Raw genomic sequence first — 14,365 nt, forward strand, 5'->3', positions numbered from 1 at the left:
CAGATGTACTGCGGCGTTTACGACATTCATTACGCCAGAGATTGCAATTGTGTGCAGCAAATGATGGCCACCACATTGAACATCTATTGGCCTGACATGTCGGGACACACTCTATTCCACTCCGTAACTGGAAACGGAAACCACGTGTATATGTTTTCATATTAGGCGCATTTTCCTGCCACCTACTGCCAGGTACCCCATTTCAGCAACCTCAGTAGTCATTAGACATCGTGAGAGAGCAGAATGGGGTGTTCTGCGGAACTCATGGATTTCGAACGTGGTCAAGTGATTGGTGTCACGTGTGTCATACGTCTGTACGCGACGATTTCCACACTCCTAAACACCCCTTGGTCCACTGTTTCCGATGTGATAGTGAAGTGGAAACGTAAAGGGACACGTACAGCACAAAAACGTACAGGCCGACCTCTTTTGTTGACTGACAGGGACCGCCGACAGTTGAAGAGGGTCGTAATGTGTAATAGGCAGACATATAACCAGACCATAACGCAGGAATTCCAAAGTGCATCAGGATGCACTGCAAGTTCTATGACAGTTAGGCGGGAAGTGAGAAAACTTGCATTTCATGGTCGAGCGGCTACTCGTAAGCCACACCTCACCCCGGTAAATGCCAAACAACGCCTCGCTTGGTGTAAAGAGTGTAAACATTGGCCGATTGAACAGTGGAAAAACGTTGTGTGGAGTGACGAATCACGGTATACAATGTGGCGATCCGATGGCAGGGTGTGGGTATGGCGAATGCTCGGTGAGCGTCTTCTGCCAGCGCGTGTAGTGCCAACAGTAAAATTCGGAGGCGAAGGTGTTATGGTGTGGTCGTGTCTTTCATGGAGGGGCTTGGACCCCTTGGTGTTTTGCGTGGCACTATCACAGTACAGGCCTACATTAATGTTTTAAGCACCTTCTTGCTTCCCACTCTTGAAGAGCAATTCAGGGATGGCGATTGCGTCTTTCAATACGATAGAGCATCTGTTCATAATGCACGGCCTATGGTGAAGTGGTTACACGACAATAACATCCCTGTAATGGACTGACCTGCATAGAGTACTGACTTGAATCCTGTAGAACACCTTTGGGATGTTTTGGAAAGCTGACTTCGTGGCAGTCATCACCGACCGACATCGATACCTCTCCTCCGTGAAGAATGGGCTGCCATTCCCGAAGAAACCTTCCAGCACCTTATTGAACGTATGCCTGCGACAGTGGAAGTTCTCATCAAGGCTAAGGGTGGGCCAACACCATACTGGATTCCAGCATTACCGATGGAGGGCGCCATGAACTTGTAAGTCATTTTTAGCCAGGAGTCCGGATACTTTTGATCACGTAGTGTATCAGACTAATTAAGAAAGTTACATTAAAGTCTATGTAAAGCAGCACACCACCAATACTATATTCGAACATTACAGAATTGTTTTTCCTACTCATCTTCATTAGCTTACATTTGTTTTCATTTAGAGGAAGCTGCCATTAACACCAACAAATAGGAATTCTATCCTAGCCTTCTTGTATCCCCCTACTGTATCAACGACAAACGTTTCACATACACTACAGCGTCGTCTACAAGTTATCACAGACTGTTGCTGGACCTAACCGAGATATAGATATTTAGGTGATCCATAGCGCACTCTTTCCAGCTTTCTGTATCAGACTAAACAGAAGATTCTGAAAGGGTGCAGCGCTACCATAAAATTGAGATAAAATAATTGGGTCAAGGTAAGTACGTGCGTGAGCTGTTGTATCAATTGCAATGTTATAGCCTCTAGGTGATATTGCATGCATGTTGGTAGCAATAGTCTGCTTCCAGCTCAGTTGGTTCAAGTTGAAAAAAAGTTTTTGCAAAATATTGTGTCACTATAAGTTGCATGTAACTCTCTTGCAAATGGTATCAACAAAAAGACTAGACGCACTCTACTGATCATTAAGCAGCTGCAATAGAGGTAAAACTACTGATGAGCTGGATTAGATAAATGATTCATGTAATGACAAACTGCCAGATATACCGTATTGTTTGCTTTTTCATTACTAAATTCCTCTGCCAAAGGGAATATATTGAGATATCCATTCCCTAACGACCCCTCGTCGAAAGTTCAGAGCTAAATTCAGCATCAAACGCAAACTCTAGATGTTGGCCAACAATACATAGCTGGACGCATTTCTGTCGAGTGACAAATTTCCGAACACGTTCTCCTTAGCAGTTCAAAAAATGTGTGAGTTCCTAACAGACCAAACTGCTGAGGTCGTCGGTCCCTAGACTTACACACCACTCAAACTAACTTAAACTACCTAATGTTAGGAACAACACACACACCCATGCCCGAGGGAGGACTCGAACCTCCGGCGGGAGAGGCCACGCAATCTGTCACATGGCGCCTCAAACCTCGTGGCCACTCCGCGCGGCTCCTTAGCAGTGCGGAACAAGTTAACTAAAAGGCAAAGATTGTGTTAATTGTGGTTACTTGTCTTTACATTAATTCCTAACAGTCACTGTGTCCCAAGCAGACACGCCGCATTTACTTAATGTTGGATAACTTCGTAAGTAGGCTGTTTAGGTTTTTAAATTGGTAACGCCACGTAGTGCTCTGTATGAAAATCGCTGACTGTGATGTGTGCAGTCTGTGTCTGGTTGGACTCATTGTTGGACTATTCACTATTGTAGTGCAGGTCAGTTGGATGTGAACAGCCCGTAGCCTTGGGCAGTTGGAGGTGAGCCGCCAGCAGTGATGGATGTGGGGAGAGAGATGCCAGAGTTTTGAAAGGTTACTATGAGCGGACGATCTGGACGTGTGTCCGTCAGAAAAAGGAAATTTGTTTAATTGGATATATATATATATATATATATATATATATATATATATATATATATATATATATATAATGACTATTGAACGTTGTTAAGGTAAATACATTATTTGTTCTCTATCAGAATCTTTCATTTGATAACTATGCCTATCAGTAGTTAGTGCCTTCAGTAGTTAGAATCTTTTATTTAAGTGGCAGTATGGCAGTCGCTGTATTGCAGTAGTTCGAGTCATGAAGATTTTTGTGAGGTAAGTGATTCATGAAAGGTATAAATTATTGTTAGTCAGAGCAATTCTTTTGTAGTGATTATTGAAAGTCAGACTGTGTTGCGCTAAAATATTGTGTGTCAGTTTAGTGATGATCAGAATAAGTAAAGAGAACACTGTCTGAGTTTTGCTCAGCTGTTTAAAAATCAAATAGCACAAGAGTTTTTCCACCACTGTCATTCTTTACATTCAAAGGAGAAGTTTCAACTTCTAACCCGATCACCACCTTTGCAGCCACTGATAAGATAATCGATGCTAACACACTGTGTAATGACACCCAGAAGCTCAAAGTTGCCCTGGGAAGGTGAGTCGATGATACGAAGCTCAGCGACTACATTGAGAACAGCCACTTTACTAATTATATCATTGGCGAATAACAAAGAATCACTGCTAGATAGAGCAAGTTCACAAAAAATCACGGAAACTCGTTAAACATCACATTTCTCTCGCTGTGTCATACTCAGGTCAATATGCCGCTGCTGCTGAGGTGTGAATTTTATTTGATGTTATAGGCACAAGTTTCTTGCACGTATTGTTGGTGGGTGACGACCACATAAAGAGGGATTCTCAAAATGAATTCAGTGGTATTGTCTGTATACAGTACCTGCCAAGATGATTCATGTTCTAAAACTGCGAGGGGATTACAAAAAATAAGTTCCAAATGTCATCCCACACAAAGACCATATATCAACGGGAGTGGCGCATTACCAGGAGAGAGTAAATATTCTGGGTTTGCTGTTGACACACCTTTGCTTCAGTACAGCTAACATGTACGTCATAGTGTGCGAGTAAAGTGGTGTGGCAGATGGAAATGTATTCCAAAGTTGAAGTACATGCGACAAAACGATTCTTGTGGGTAATTCAGCCAAACAGCACACAGATGCACCGTGAAAATCTGGCTGCATGTGGACTAAATGCTATGTAGCACGCAGCCTTAGAGAAATAATGCCAACAATTTGACCAAGGTCACACAGCCTTGGGTGATGCTGACGAGGAAGGAGGACAATCAACAACCACAGATGACAGTGCCCAGGAACTGAAGAACTGATGGCAGGCAATGTCAGATATTCTGATGACGAGTGCTGTGTCAGGGCCATTCGTTTTCTCACATAGCAACTAATCATCCATGAGCATCAAGTAGGAGGCCTGCAAGGCAATGCTAAAGGGCTGCTGCACCAGATGAGAGACGGAAGGTTTTCCGCGCACCCATCAGGCTAGCATGTTCGCTACAGAAGGTCGCTGGCCTTACAGACGTACCTCCCTCCACAGGGTCATGTGGCCACAGATAGACCCAGGGGTATCCTGGTGCCTTCACGGTATTTAGGCCATCGCTCTGGCTTTCCAGGCAAATTAATTTCTAAAGAGATCAAGGCTACGCGCTGACCTCTCTAACGAGCCATTAGGATCTTCAGTACCGCATTGTAACCAATTCCTCCCTTGTGTGGAGCTTCACCGAGATTTGACCTTTGCATCAGGCACATGTGTGAAATTTAGTATTAGCTATCATAGTGCTATGTGTCATAAACTTTTTCATTCCAAAGAGGACTCCAGAATTAACTTTGATGTTTCCTGGGGCCAACAGCCCATCAAACAGTTAATGTGTCTTTCAAATGCAGCTCTAACCATGTACTGTCAATGTAGAAATTTACTCCAAGGAAGAGATTTGAGGTCAATGGCTGTGTGACCAAGGAGTGGGATTCTAACACCGAGGATTTAATCAATTTGTAGAGTGCTCCAGTCACTGTACACACCGACTTGGTGACTTGTTGGAAAGTAATGTAATGTGTCTCGGACAATTTTAAGAGTGATGCACCATTCAATACATGTTACTTGGCCTGCCATAATAATGTGCGACACACTTTTTAAAACCACCTCATATATTAATTGAAAGACTTCTAAGGATTTTAACAAATGACAAAAAATATTTCTCACAAAAATTACTCATGATTAGTGCTACTATATGCTTAAGAAACTAGTAATTAAGTCACCAAACAATTAAAAACTATTGTATCCTGTATGTTTTCTATTCAGGTCACCTCAGAATTTACCGAAGGAGAATTATTAGTGGCAGGAAGAGTGAGACAAAGATTCAATAAATTTAAATAAAAGATTTTTACAGTATTTTTGTTCCGTAGTTTCAACTACAAAGAATGCGTGTCTTTTCACAAGAAGCGTTTCGCTTAGTTGAGATAAAGCATCATCCGTGTCCTGTAATTAAGTTATTTACATTTTGATTTACTTTAAGATCGAAAAATACTTCGTTAACAATATGTTGGTTTTTACTTACGATGATTTCCGCTTGATTTATCGCCTACATTGGAAAATGCCGTCTGTTAACATATCGTTGATATCTTCTTTGGACACTGATAGTTGTAGTCTAATTTTTTGTTGACCAGCAGAACTATGAATTTTGTATGTTTTACACAGCACACTTTTTCGCACACTCGCACACCACTGTTTTCTTTGTGGTTTTGTACGTCTAAGTAGGTATTGTGGTTTCTGTTTTGTAGTGTTGCCAACATAACATTGCCTCTAGTTTGTGGTTCATTTGTACTCTTTTTTCAGTTTGTTGTATGTATGTAATTCTATTTAATTATGTTGCTGTGTATTTATGTACTGTGTAGGAATAGTGAAGTAATAGTGCCGCATTTCCTTTTTTTTTTTTTTTTTTTTTGTTGGGGGAGCGGGAAGTCATCATGAGAGGATATAAGTGTATAGTAGTGTGATGGACTGTGAGTTGGAGGAGAAGTCGTAGAGCAAGAAGTGATATGAAACTGAGCACGGTTGGGTGGGAGAGTGGGAGAGGGTGAAGGATGGAAAGGGCTTTTTTTTCGTGTAATGTCATCAATTATTTCATATGCAGTCTGGTTTCCAATATTTATTTGATCATTAAGCAATGTTTATTTTGTGTTAACACTTTGTTTATAGAGAAATTTTCTTGAAAGGGAGGAGGTGGCCGTCTTTACTGATTCTTACGATGTACATGTCTTTTTTAATATTGCATGGCCTATGGTGTTCTTGTTCTAGATGATCTGCAAATATGGGACGGTTTGTCCTGTATTTAAATTCTCTGATGTGTTCTTTATATCTTGTGTCGAAAGTCATGCCGGTCATTCTAAAGTATATCTTTTTACAAGGTCTGCAACTGTGCTGATAGATGTCAGGTTGTTGGTATCCGTCTGGTTTTGATTTCAGTTTTGGGATGTGCTTTTTTATTGAGTTATTCGATTTGTAAGCAATGTCCATGACTTGTTTCTTGAATATGTTACGTATTTTATGAGTGAATTTTGGTGGTAGGTCATTGTACGCCCTGTTTTTGTAGTAGTGCAATTTGTATGTGCTGATGTGGTTTGGGAAGATTTTTTCATTATTAGTGTCTTTATTTTTCCCTTTAGTTTGTTCCCTTTGGTTGTTTCTTTATGTCCATTTTTAATGCTGTTTGTTTTATAATGGCTAGCTCTTTCTGGTAATCAGAAGTGTTTAAGGGGATCGTGTTCAGTCTGTTTAACATGTATTTGTGATTCTGAGGGTGGTTTGACGTTGCATTTAAGATAGTGTGACTTGTTCTGGGTTTTCTGTATACGTAAAATGTGTGTTTGCTTCTGTCTTTTTTTTATGGTTATGACTAGAAAGCTGTGAGTTGTCTTGTTCTTCTTGTATTGTGAACTTTATGTTTTTGAGCATAGTATTTATGTCTTTGGGTAGTTGTTGTATTCTATTTTTATATTCATCTACCGTGCAAATTATGTCATCCACGTATCTGTATCAGAAGATTATGTTGTAGCTTTTCTTCATTATTATGTCTTCAAATATTAATTATTCTATATGGTTAATGAAAATTTTTGCTGATGTTCCTGAAATAGGTGAACCAATGGATAAAAATTCTTCTTGACAATAACACACGTAATAATAAAGACGTTCTTAAGTATTCCTTTCCCATGAGCTTAACCACTGCTCAAGCACATGACAAGTAAACGTCATCTCCGAGACTCGACAAACGAAACAGAGAAGCATCATAATTGTAGTACCATGAAATGGGTTATTACAGACCCGTTTCACCACACTGTATACATTTTGAATAAAAATAAGATTATTCTGTAACGTTTATCTCATCATTCTGTTTTATAAAATTTGTGCAGCACATACGTATATACAAATGATTTTACTGGATATAGCTTACTTACAGTAAACGGTGTATTAAACCAAATGAAGATTGATCCCCTCAACTGAATTTTCCAAAACATGCCTTCTATTCTAAACATCATGCAATAGATTGCATGGTACTAGATTATTTGTGTGTGTTTGTTTCAGTCAAATGTATCAAATCTTTGTTCGTCATACTGAAAAGGGAACCTCCCCATCGCACCCCCCTCAGATTTTGGTTATAAGTTGACACAATGGATAGGCCTTGAAAAACTGAACACAGATCAATCGAGAAAACTGGAGGAAGTGGTGTGGAACTACGAAAAAAATAAGCAAAATAAACAAACTGTGTAGTCCATGAGCAAGATAGGCAACATCATGGATAACATGAGCTAAGGAGCACCATGGTCTCGTGGTTAGCGTTAGCAGCTGCTGAATGAGAGGTCGTTGGTTCAAGTCCTCCCACGAGAAAAAAGTTTAATTTTTTCAATAATCACCTTCGCTTTCCAAAATTCCAGGACATGTTCAGATTTGCTTGGACATATTCAGGATTTGACGGTCTGCACACGGAAAAATTTGAAAACGTTAAAAACATATGTTTTGACAGAGCACAGGGAAAACTGTGCGACTGTGAAACTGTTGCATTCATTTGTTGCAGTTTATGTGACAAACTCTTATGTTTTCATCACTTTTTTGGGAGTGATTATCACATCCGCAAGGAAACGTAAATCGGGCAAGATAGAAGAATCTTTTTACCCATTCGCCAAGTGTACAAGTTAGGTGGGTCGACAACATATTCCTGTCATGTGACGCACGTGCCGTCACCAGTGTCGTATAGAATATATCAGACGTGTTTTCCTGTGGAGGAATCGGTTGACCTATGACCTTGCGATCAAATGTTTTCGGTTGCCATTGGAGAGTCTCGTCCTTTCGCCTACTAATCGCACGGTTTTGCAGTGCGGTCGCAAAACACACACTAAACTTATTACAGTGAACAGAGCCGTCAATGAACGAACAGATGGATCATAACTTTGCGAAAATAAAAAATTAAAATTTTCACGCGAGGGAAGACTTGACCCAATGACCTCTCATTTCACAGTTGCTCACGCTAACCACGGGACCACGGAGCTCCGGACCACGCATTTTCCTTGATGTTGCCTATGTTGCGCATGGACTACTCAGTTTGTATATTTTGTTCATTTTTTTCATAGTTCCACACAACTTCTTTCTGTTTTCTCGATTGATCTGTGTTCAGTTTTCCAAGGCCTATCCACTGTTCCAACTTATAACTAAATCTGAGGGGGGTGCGATGGGGAGGTTCCCTTGTGAGTGTAATTTCGCTTTTGAGAGTAACTCCTGAACAATAACAACTGGACGATATGCCGTAGTTACTTGATACCATAACTACCACTATCCTATACCACGCTCATTTGTTTTGTCAGTATAAAACATGCCGCAGAATTGTTCACTGTTCACCGTTGTCACGGTATTTCTTCTGTAGAATATGCTGTCTCTTTGTCTGTAAGCACAGACAGCCTCCTCTATGTTGATTACATACTTCTTTGCACTCGTATTTCCTGTTACCTTTAGTCACTTGTCACCTGAAGATACCTTGTGCCTGTACATATGCACCAATTTATTGGCTGACCAACCAACCAAATTCCTGGCAGCCTACACAAGTCCCGTGCGACTGCACCCAGAGACTGCAGCGCACCCGTCTTGTGGTTTGTTTATCTTTAGTTCATTGCTTCCATGGTCTGCTAGATACCGCTTGGTTCTACACAGAAACAAAAACGTGGGTTTTTCTTGGCTGTGTTAGAGATAACAAGACCAAACATAGCCTATAGAAAGCTGTGGGCAAAGAAGTGACTAATGAAAGAAGAGAAATTCACCTATGTTTCGTTACTTAAGTACTTGGGATCTAATGATTTTCGTAACTATCTAAAACTGGATGAATCATGCATTTCGGAACTGCTCTTAACGAAAAAGAATACAGTAATGGGCGAGCTGCAAAGAGAGGCTGTTATCTGCATTAAGGTTTCTAGTCACTGGCAGAAGTGAAGGGGACCTCAATTTCAGTGCTTTTTTATCCCACAACAATTAACTAGAATGATTCCTGAAACCTGCAGCGTGAAATCTGAGCAAATAGATAATGGTAAAGCAAGACAAATAAAACAAAGGACATATATGTAAACATCATTAATTTAGTTATGCATTTAGCATAAAATATGACCTATAAGTTCAAAATAAATCATGTCAAAGTCGAAGAAGAAAGACTGCTTGTGGTGGTGGAACACATCATCTACCAAATACAACAGTTACATAAGAAATGAAGTATTTAGCAAGTGTAGACTTGTAAAAGAATCCCATACTTTGCTCTTCTTAGGAGAGGGCTTGGATATAGGCTCGACATTTTAAACACTTACAAGACTGAAGAAAATATATTTTATGTTTTATCGTCCCTTGAACTTCGATATTTCGGTTGTCAGATGTCACTTCCACTAAGCATTGGCACTAGAACCTGACAACGGGAATGTAGAATATCAAGGGACTTTTATTCTCTTTATGTGTGACACAGAGCTATAATGGTTTGTTTAAAAAAATGAAAACTTGCTTCATTCCTTGCATTTATTTAGCAACATTTCTCGCACGAGGTGTCCCACAAACATCCGCAGTCTTTAAATTTCTCCAGAAACTTTCTCCTTAATGTTTCGTCCTCCTTGCACCCTGTCATGTATGCTCTATTAGAACAGCATTTTAACTCGGCACCATAACAAGAGATGAACGTTTTTCGGGAGACTGGCACGACAGCGGCACCACAAGTTGTTGCGGTCGATGGGGGAAGGGGGGGGGGGGGCATCGGAGGTCGGCCGCCGGGTGGATCTACCCTCCCGACATCGCGACGGGGGAAGTTCATCGATCGGTCTGTCGTAACACATACACCCATCCAATTTGTCACTTGGTCGTTTGGTTGGTATGTGCCTAGGACCATTAATAATCCGAAACCATTTCGAAATAAAAACAAATGTTATAGACTTACATAAGCATCGGAAACGCTGACATTACAGGTTTGTTTATTTTTGAAGCATTGTATGGCTTGTCGCGGTATATGGAGAGCAATTGAATGGTACCATTATGTTGTGCCTCGTCACTGCGGTTGTCACTTGTGGACGACACGTCACACACGGGTGATTCGTGTGCAGCAATCCATATTTGGGCAGCATTTCTCCAGTAGTCAGTAATGTAGTTATCATATGGCTTTATTAGGAAACACTAGGTTACATATTTTAGGAAAGCAGTTTATGTATATTACGCTGTTTGACGCAATTTCACTATTTCTCTATTTCTGGATGCAGACCTTCTCTTCCTTTCCAAAAACTGTTTTGTTAACTATTTGAGGTGCACATAAGATTTGTTTTGTGCTGGAATTTGATTTCAAATACGCGCTGCACCCATGTTTATGTTGCAAAATGAACCTCAACCACTGCTCTAGTAAGTTGGCAACACTTTGCTACATATTCTACATATAGTTTCTATTGGTTTACGCAAGATCAGAAGTCTGTTAGTGGTACACTACGGTTACCACTGTATACGGAACTACCGTGCCTCGAGGAGCAGTGACTCTAGCGGTCACAAAACCCAGTTCTTACGAGCGCAAATCGACTACCAGTGGTGGCAGTTTCTTTGCATCTTTGGTTTACAAGCAAGCTATGTATTATAAACTAAAACAGAATAGCTTTTTTAGAAGAAGGTGTGAAGAATCGAATCCAGCCAGACTCGTTTACTTCTCTGACTTCAACTGCCTGTTTCTCAGTTCGTGATTCAGCTCAGATATTAAACAAGCTCGACTCACGCCCCGTCCTCACAGCTTTACTTCTGCCAGTACCTCGTCTCCTAAACTCCAAACTTTACAGAAGCTCTCCTGCGAAACTTGCAGAACTAGCACTCCTGAAAAAAAGGATATTGCGGAGACATGGCTTAGCCACAGCCTGGGGGATGTTTCCAGAATGAGATTTTCACTCTGCAGCGGGTAGCTCAGTTGGTAGAGCACTTGCCCACGAATGGCAAAGGTCCCGAGTTCGAGTCTCGGTCCGGCACACAGTTTTAATCTGCCAAGAAGTTTCATATCAGCGCACACTCCGCTGCAGAGTGAAAATCTCATTCATTAAACAAGCTGCTCACATACATTCTGGAAAGCTTGTAAGGATGTTGTAGACGGGGTTGTACTGAGAAATAATAGTTCTGAAAAAAAATCGGTACTTTGCGCCGTTTCGGGGTTATTTAGCACCAAATTAACCTATCAGGTCGTCGCACGCCCAAATTCAAGTACTTGAACCCGCTAAAATGCGACGATGGACAGTCATCTGTGGCTCCTTCAGTTACCACTTGCTCAAATGCTCATCACAGTTCAAGTGTGCCTGTTTTTTGAATTCTGCCTACTCGTCAAACACGGGATGTAACAATTCGAGCAAATCGTATTAAAGAGTTTTATTACGAATGAATCAATGGCAATGCTTAACTTTGGCGATAACACAGAAGTGACGCAGTCAAAGAGCGAAATGCAAATAAGAAATCTCTTCAGCATGTACAGTTCCTAAGTCGCTAGTCTTGACGTGCTTAATACTGATGCTGCTGTGGAAGTGAGCCGTGAAGAGTCTGCGAGGCTCCCACACCCTCATCGCCTAGAGGCCGCCGCCGTCGCGTTGTCGTCCTGGAAAGGGGTCGGTCAGCGTGCAATAGGCTGACGTCTTCCTCACAGCCATCTCTGCTCTCTCGTTTTGGACTGACATGATGGCGCTTGACTTCACGCCCTAACGTTTTCGGAAGTGATACATTTAAACTAGGTGAGCAAAAGCTACGTTTTGAGACATTATCTCTGGCAGGCTGCTTGAATTTGCACGTGTGATGACCTGACTGGCTACCTTGTGCTGATTAACTCGGAAATAGTTCAAAGTATCGAACTATTCCCCCCCATGAACCATGGACCTTGTCGTTGGTGGGGAGGCTTGCGTGCCTCAACGATACAGATAGCCGTACCATAGGTGCAACCACAACGGAGGGGTGTCTGTTGAGATACCAGACAAACGTGTGGGTCCTAAAGAGGGGTAACAGCATTTTCAGTAGTTGCCGGGGCAACAGTCTCGATGATTGACTGATCTGGCCCTGTAACACTAACCAAAACGGCCTTGCTGCTGTGGTACTGCGAAAGGCTGAAATCAAGGGGAAACTACAGCCGTATTTTTTCCCGAGGGCATGCAGCTTTACTGAATGATTAAATGATGATGGCGTCCTCTTGGGTAAAATATTCCGGAGGTAAAATAGTCCCCCATTCGGATCTCTGGGCGGGGACTACTCAGGAGGACGTCGTTATCAGGAGAAAGAAAACTGGCGTTCAACGGATCGGAGTGTGGAATGTCAAATCCCTTAATCAGGCAGGTAGGTTAGAAAATTTAAAAAGCGTAATGGATAGGTTAAAGTTAGATATAGTGGGAATTAGTGAAGTTCGGTGGCAGGAGGAACAAGACTTTTATCAGGTGAATACAGGGTTATAAATACAAAATCAAATAGGGGTAATGCAGGAGTAGGTTTCATAATGAATAAAAAAATAGGAGTGTGGGGAAGCCATTACAAACAGCATAGTGAACGCATTATTGTGGTGAAGATAGGCACGACGCCCACGCCTACTACAGTAGTACAAGTTTATATGCCAACTAGCTCTGCAGATGATAAAGAAATTAATGACGTGTATGATGGAGAAATTATTCGGGTAGTGAAGGCAGACGAAAATTTAATAGTCATGAGTGACTGGAATTCGACAGTAGGAAAAGGAAGAGAAGGAAACGTAGTAGGTGAATATGGATTGGGGCTAAGAAATGAAAGAGGAAGCCGCCTGGTAGAATTTTGCACTGAGCATAACTTAATCATAGCTAACACTTGGTTAAAGAATCATAAAAGAAGGTTGTATACATGGAAGAAGCCTGGAGATAATAGAAGGTATCAGATAGATTATATAATGGTAAGACAGAGATTTAGGAATCAGATTTTAAATTGTAAGACATTTCCAGGGGTGGATGTGGACTCTGACCACAATCTATTGGCTATGAACTGTAGATTAAAACAGAAGAAACTGCAAAAAGGTGGGAATTTAAGGAGATGGGTCCTGGATAAACAGAAGGAACCAGAAGTTGTACAGAGTTTCAGGGAGAGCATAAGGGAACAATTGACAGGAATGGGGGAAAGAAATACAGTAGAATCAGAATGGGTAGCTTTGAGGAATGAAATAGTGAAGGCAGCAGAGGATCAAGTAGTAAAAAGACGAGGGATAGTAGAAATCCTTGGGTAACAGAAGAGATACTGAATTTAAATGATGAAAGGAGAAAATACAAAAATACAGTAAGTGAAGCAGGCAAAAAGGAATACAAACGTCTCAAAAATGAGATCGACAAGAAGTGCAAAATGGCTAAGCAGGGATGGCTAGAGGGCAAATGTAAGGATGTAGAGGCTTATCTCACAAGGGTAAGATAGATACAGCATATAGGAAAATTAAAGAGACGTTTGGAGAAAAGAGAACCACTTGCATGAATATCAAGAGCCAGATGGAGACCCAGTTCTAAGCAAAGAAGGGAAAGCAGAAAGGTGGAAGGAGTAAATAGAGGGTCTATACAGGGGTGATGTTCTTGAAGACAATATTATGGAAATGGAAGAGGAGGTAGATGAAGATGAAATGGGAGATATGATACTGCGCGAAGCGTTTGGCAGAGCACTGAAAGACCTAAGTCGAAACAAGGCCCCCGGAGTAGACAACATTCCATTAGAACTACTGACAGCCTTGGGAGAGCCCGTCCTGACAAAACTCTACAATCTGGTGAGCAAGATGTATGAGACAGTCGAAATACCCTTAGACTTCAAGAAGAATGTAATCATTCGAATTGCAATTGAAAGCAGGTGTTGACAGATGTGAAAATTACCGAACTATCAGTTTAATGAGTCATGGCTCCAAAATACTAACGCGAATTCTTTACGGGCCAATGGAAAAACTGGCAGAAGCCAACCTCGGGGAAGATCAGTTTGGATTCTGTAGAAATATTGGAACACGTCAGGCAATACTGACCCTACGACTTATCTTAGAAGGTAGATTAAGG

The 14,365-nt window shown here is 41.2% G+C and overlaps 1 protein-coding gene across 4 annotated transcripts in view; it reads right to left on the reverse strand.

Moving 5' to 3' along the window:
• LOC126195153 (calbindin-32) overlaps positions 1-14,365 on the reverse strand; it is a 996,724-nt gene that overhangs the window by 248,366 nt on the left and 733,993 nt on the right. The window lies entirely within an intron of this gene.

The sequence above is a fragment of the Schistocerca nitens genome, chromosome 7 (assembly GCF_023898315.1).
Source record: "Schistocerca nitens isolate TAMUIC-IGC-003100 chromosome 7, iqSchNite1.1, whole genome shotgun sequence".
NCBI lineage: Eukaryota > Metazoa > Arthropoda > Insecta > Orthoptera > Acrididae > Schistocerca > Schistocerca nitens.